Consider the following 6,457-nt stretch of genomic DNA (forward strand, 5'->3'; position numbering starts at 1 on the left):
TAAGTTGGACATTTGGTTCGCTCCATGTTATGGTGGCTTGTGCTTGAATTCATCTGGGAATCTCCACCAATGTTTGCAATTCCAATAGCCTCCGGGGTCCCAAACTAGGCGCAGAAAGCCTTCAAGTAGGTTAAAGCAAGTGACAAGGCCCCAAGAGTGTTGATTGTTGGAGTGAATTCCGGGGTCCCAATCCTTGCTTTTGCACCCGTCTTCTTGTTGATCATTATTGTTCCAACCGGGTGGCAAGCAATCTGAATTCTCACTAAGGCATCCAAACAGCTTTCTAGACCCATTCATTCGAGCTCTGCACCAATCCTTGCACTTCAAATTGGAGCAGGCAACCATATTGAACCTTGCATGACGTTTTCTACCACTAACCATCTTCCTCTTACGCTTAATGCCACAAAGAGCTCTAAGTTGCCCATCCGTTTCAAGCAAAGCATATTCAAGTGGGCTAATTAAGCTTAGAGATGAGAGATTTACCCACTTGAATGAAGGGATGGATGGTGATGGCTTTGGGGGAGAGGTCTCCAACAACCTTGGCAAGGTGATCTCCAGCTCCATTCCCTTGGGCTCTTCTTTGACAACTTCCACCTCCTTGCAAGCTTTTTCAATATCAACATCTTCCTCTTGATAGCTTTCTTCCAATTCGATCTCTTCTTCATTGTTCACCAAGGGCATGGGAGGTTGTGCTTCTTCTTCTTTAATCTCCATGTCTAGTCCAATGGGAGATGATGCAAATGTAGATAAGAATTCATGAATGATTGAATCCATCTCTTGATCATCCCCTTCAAAGTCTTCAACCATGATATGCCTTGGAGGTTTTACACCCTCCTCAACAACAATGTCAAGCTCCTTAAAGGGAGGTTCTATAACTTGAGGTTTCCATGGAAGTTTTGCATCTCCTAAGTCTTCAACCACTTCCTCTTCTGTGATAATTTCGGCTTCCTCCACTTGTTCCAGTACAAAGTCATGCTCCTTACTGTCCAAGTTTCTAGTATCTCCTTCATGCTACGTTATTCATTAGATTGTCTACATGAAGCCATGGGGGTTCCTTGAGTGTCCGAACGTCGAGAAGGTAATCGATTGATCACTTGCTCCAGTTGGTGAAGGGTTGCATGAAATTTTTCCACTATTTCCTTGAGTCGATCCTTTGATTCTTGTTGCGCTCGGCTATCATAAGTAGGATCATAGTGCTCTTAGATTGATGGATATGGAGATGGTGTATATTGAGGTGGTGGTTCTTGGGAGTAATTGGGGTGGAATTGGGGTGGTTCTATATATGGTTCATATGGCTCATAAGGTGGTTGGTATGGTGGATGAGGGTTAGGGTCATATGGGGGTATTTGGTGGTAAGGGGCTTGTGAGTTCGGTTGTTCAAAGGTATGTTATGGAGGTGGTTCATAAGCATAGGGTGGGGCTTGTTGGTGACTACAAGGAGGTCCACCGTATCTATCATCCTGGTACGTACCTCGGAATGGCTCTTGACTATAGTAATTTGGTGGAGGTTAGTTGTCACGAAAGGGTCCACCATAACTATTGTCTTGGTATGCATCACAGAATGGTTGTTGGTTATAGCGCATTGGAGGGGGTTGTTGCCAAGAGGGTTGATCAAATCCTTGTGGCTCCTCCCATCTTTCATTCTTCCAACCTTGATGCCTATTTTCATTATAGTTTCTATTCCTTACAACAACATTGGAACCAAACTTAAAGCCAGAGGGGTAAGAATTCATAGTAGCTAAGGAAAATAAAAACAAAAACTAATAAAAAAAATTAATGAAAATAAACTCCTAAAACTAGAAACACTGACAACAATATAAGATAAAGATTTGAAAAAGGTTTAAATTTTGAAAAGGTTTGATTTTTAAAATTTTAAATTTAAATTTTGAAATTTGAATTTTGAATTTTGAAATTTAAATATTGAAATTTGAAATTTGATTTTGAAAAAAGATAAGATAAGATTTTGAAAAAGATATGATTTTTGAAAAAGATTTGAATTTTGAAATTTAAAACTAAGATAAGATAAGATAAAAAATTTAAAATAAAAATCTGAATTTTTTTTTTGTAATTTTTGAAAAAATAAATTAAAATAAAGAGAAAATATATTTTTGAATTTAATGAGGAAAGAGAAAAACAACAAAATGACACCAAACTTAAAATTTTTAGATCAAAACGAAGAAAACAACCAAGAACAACTTGAAGGTCAAGATGAATACGAAGAACAACTTGAAGATCAAGAAAGAACAAGGAACATTATTTTCGAAAATTTTAATAACTAAATAAAAACCAATAACCTCTTAATTTACGAAAAAGAAAAAAAAACAAATAAACAAGCAAAAAGCAATAATTTACAATAACCAATAATAAGGCACACGTTTGCAATTCCCTGGCAACGGCGCCATTTTGACGATCGGATTTCTGCCAGTAAAGAAATTCACAAAATAAGTTCTCGTTGCAAGTATAGTTTCTAAACCAATAGAGAATCCTTTCGTACAAAATTTTGGTTGTCACAAGTAACAAAACCCAATAAAATTTATAACCGAAGTATTTAAACCTCGGGTCGTCTCTCAAGGAATTGCAAGGAAGTATGATTTATTATTGGTTATGGAAAAAGGTATATTTTGGGATTTTTAATGTATAAGATAAAAAGCAACAATAGTAAATGGCAATGGAAGTAAACTAATAACTAGAAAAGCTCTTGGCAAGGTATGAGAACTGGAAATCCCATCCCAGTTATCCTTATCAGGTGTAATGAGAATTGTTTATTGCTCCCACTTAGTTACCCTTACTAAATAAAGGAAAGTCAAGTGGACCAATCAAGTTGATTCCTCAAGTCCTAGTCAACTCCTATGGAAAGACTAGCTTTAGAGGGATCCAAATCAATCAGCAAACTCCAATTTTCAATCAACAACTGAGTTTGACAACTCAAGTGTCACCAATTACTCAACCAAAGCCAAAAGGGAAAAAATCTAAATTATTTATATCATAGAAGAAAGCAATCATAAATCTGAAATATCTCAAATTATATTAAATAAAGAAATCAATTCTAACATGGGAAAATTCATAAATCAAATTGAGAAAGTAAATAAACTAAGTGATAAAGTAAATAAAAGTAGAAGAGAAAATAAATTAAGGAACATTGAACCTGGAATGAAGAAGATGAAATCCTAATCCTAAAAGAAATCCTAATCTTAAATCCTAAGAGAGAGGAGAGAGCCTCTCTCTCTTTAAAACTACATCTAAAACCTAAAATTATGAGAATGAATGTTGTCTTCATGAATGAATTGATTCCCCCACTTTATAGCCTCTAATCTGTGTTTTCTGGGCCGAAAACTGGGTTAGAAACAGCCCAGAAATCGCCCCCAGCGATTTCTGGTACGTATAGGTCACAACGATTTCTGTGTTTTGCCAGGCCATGCGTCCGCGTGATCCACGCGTGCGCGTCACCTATTCTCGGGGAAGCTATGACAAATTATATATCGTTACGAAGTCCCAGATGTTATCTTTCTAACGCAACTAGAACCGCATCATTTGGACCTCTGTAGCTCAAGTTATGGTCGATTTAGTACCAGGAGGTCAGGCTAGACAGCTTTAGTAGTTCCTTCAGTTTCTTGTATTCCTTCTACTTTTGCATGCTTCCTTTCCATCCTCCAAGCCATTCCTGCCCTGTAATCCCTAAAATCACTTAACGCACATATCAAGGCATTGAATGGTAATAAGAGAGGATTAAACATAGCAAAATTAAGGGCCAAAGAAGCATGTTTTCAATCACAGCACAAAATCAGGAAGGAAAACGTAAAACCATACAAATAGTATGAATAAGCGTGAGAATAATGGATGAAAAACCACTTAATTTAGCACAATATAAACCATAAAATAGTGGTTTATCAACCACACAAGCAACAAGAAAGTGGAAGCACCAAAACTAGAGTTGAAAACCTTGCCTCAGAGCTTGAAGTATGCTTACTTGGGCGACAACAACACATACCCAATAAGTATCAATTCAAGCTTGAGTGAGGGAAAATAAGAGGAACTTATCCATGTGCTGAAGCAACACAAGGATGCTATAGGATGGACACTTGTGGATCTAAAAGGGATTAGTCCTTTAATGTGCATGTACAAAATTCCCCTGGAGGAAGATGCCAAGCCCTCAAGGTAGCAACAAAGAAGGCTGAATCCAACAATGAATGAAGTAGTCCAGAAAGAAATGTTGTAGTTGTGGTAAACAGGGGTGATTTACCCAATCTCAGATAGCCCTTGGGTAAGCCCAGTGAAAGTAGTCCCCAAGAAAGGAGGGATCACTATTGTGCCAAATGAGAAGAATGAATTGATACCAACAAGAACAGTGACTAACTGGCGCATGTGCATAGATTATAGGAAGCTTAATAAAGCTATCAGGAAGGATCACTTCCCCCTACCTTTCATGGACCAGATGCTAGAAAGACTTGCGGAACATGAAAATTATTGCTTCTTGGACGGTTATTCTTGCTACAACCAAATAGTTGCAGACCCCGAGGACCAAGAAAAGACTTCATTTACTTGTCCCTATGGTGTCTTTGCTTATAGGAGAATGCCATTTGGATTGTTCAATGCACCTGCAACATTCCAAAGGTGCATGCTCTCCATATTTTTAGACATGATTGAAGGATTTATTGAGGTGTTTATGGATGACTTCTCTGTATTTGGTGATTCATATTCTAAATGCTTGCACCACTTAGCCTTGGTACTAAAGAGATGCCAAGAAACCAACCTCATTTTGAATTAGGAGAAGTGCCACTTTATGGTTACAGAGGGGGTGGTTCTTGGTCATAAGATCTCAAAAAGAGGCATAGAGGTAGACAAGGGCAAGGTGGAGGTGATTGAAAAATGCCCCACCTTGCAATGTCAAAGAAATTAGAAGATTTCTAGGACATGCTGGTTTTTATAGAAGATTCATTAGAGATTTTCAAAGATTGCCAAACCTCTAAGTAACTTTTTTGTCTCTAATGTACATTTTATCTTTGATAGAGAATGCATGCTAGCCTTTGATGAGCTTAAAAACAGACTTTCCTCTGCACCTATCATAGCACCACCTTACTGGGATTTACCTTTTGAGTTGATGTGTGATGCATCAGACTTTGCTGTTACTGCTGTTTTAGGACAGAGGAGAGATAAGCTGGTGCATGTTATTTACTATGCTAGCAAAGTCCTTAATGAGAATCAAAGGAATTACACTACTACAGAGAAGGAACTTCTTGCCATAGTCTTTGTATTTGATAAGTTTAGATCATATCTTATTGGTTCTAAAGTCATTGTGTTTACTGACCATGCAGCTCTCAAATATTTGCTTACCAAACAAGAGTCCAAGCGTAAATTGATAAGGTGGATCTTGCTGCTTCAAGAATTCAACATTGAAATCAAAGATATAAGTGGAGCAGAGAACAAGGTGGCTGACCACCTATCAAGAATCCCACAAGAAGAAGATGAAGCACACCAACTTGCAATGAATGAGAGCTTCCGTGATAAGCAGTTGATGATAGTCCAAGAAGCCCCCTGGTTTGCAGATATAACCAATTTTAAGGCTATTGGGGAATTACCAACCAACATCAACAAACACATGAGGAGAAAGCTACTCAAATATGCTAAACACTACATTTGGGATGAGCCCTATTTGTTCAAAAAGTGTGTCGATGGAATCTTGAGAAGGTGCATTTCCTATGAGGAAGGAGAAGAAGTCCTCTGGCAATGTCATGGATCTGCATATGGAGGCCATTTTAGTGGAGAAAGAACTGCATCCAAGGTGCTGCAGTGTGGTTTCTTTTGGCCAACAATATTCAAGGATGCAAAGGACTTGGTAACAAGATGCAATGAGTGTCAAAGAGCTGGAAATCTACCCAAGAAAAATGAAATGCCACAGAGGTTCATCATGGAGTTAGAGTTGTTTGATGTATGAGGGATTGATTTCATGGGACCATTCCCATCCTCATACTCAAACAACTATATATTGGTAGCTGTGGATTATGTGTCAAAATGGGTGGAGGCAATAGCTACATCAACCAATGATAACAAGGTGGTAATTAACTTCTTGAGGAAGAATATATTCAGTAAATATGGGGTTCCAAGAGCTCTTATAAGTGATGGAGGGACTCATTTTTGCAATAAGCAACTTGAGGCAATCCTCCTTAAATATGGTGTGAAGCACAAAGTGGCAACCCCATACCATCCACAAACCAATGGTCAAGCTGAAATCTCAAACAGAGAGCTCAAGAGAATCCTTGAGAAGACTATTGGAAACTCAAGAAAAGATTGGTCCAAGAAACTAGATGATGCATTGTGGGCCTATAGGACGGCTTTCAAGACACCCATTGGCATGTCTCCATATCAATTGGTGTTTGGAAAAGTTTGTCACCTACCAGTGGAACTTGAACATAGAGCAATTTGGGCTCTAAAGATGTTAAACTTTGATAGTCAAGCTACT

The sequence above is a fragment of the Arachis ipaensis genome, chromosome B05, assembly GCF_000816755.2.
Source record: "Arachis ipaensis cultivar K30076 chromosome B05, Araip1.1, whole genome shotgun sequence".
In the NCBI taxonomy this organism is placed as follows: domain Eukaryota; kingdom Viridiplantae; phylum Streptophyta; class Magnoliopsida; order Fabales; family Fabaceae; genus Arachis; species Arachis ipaensis.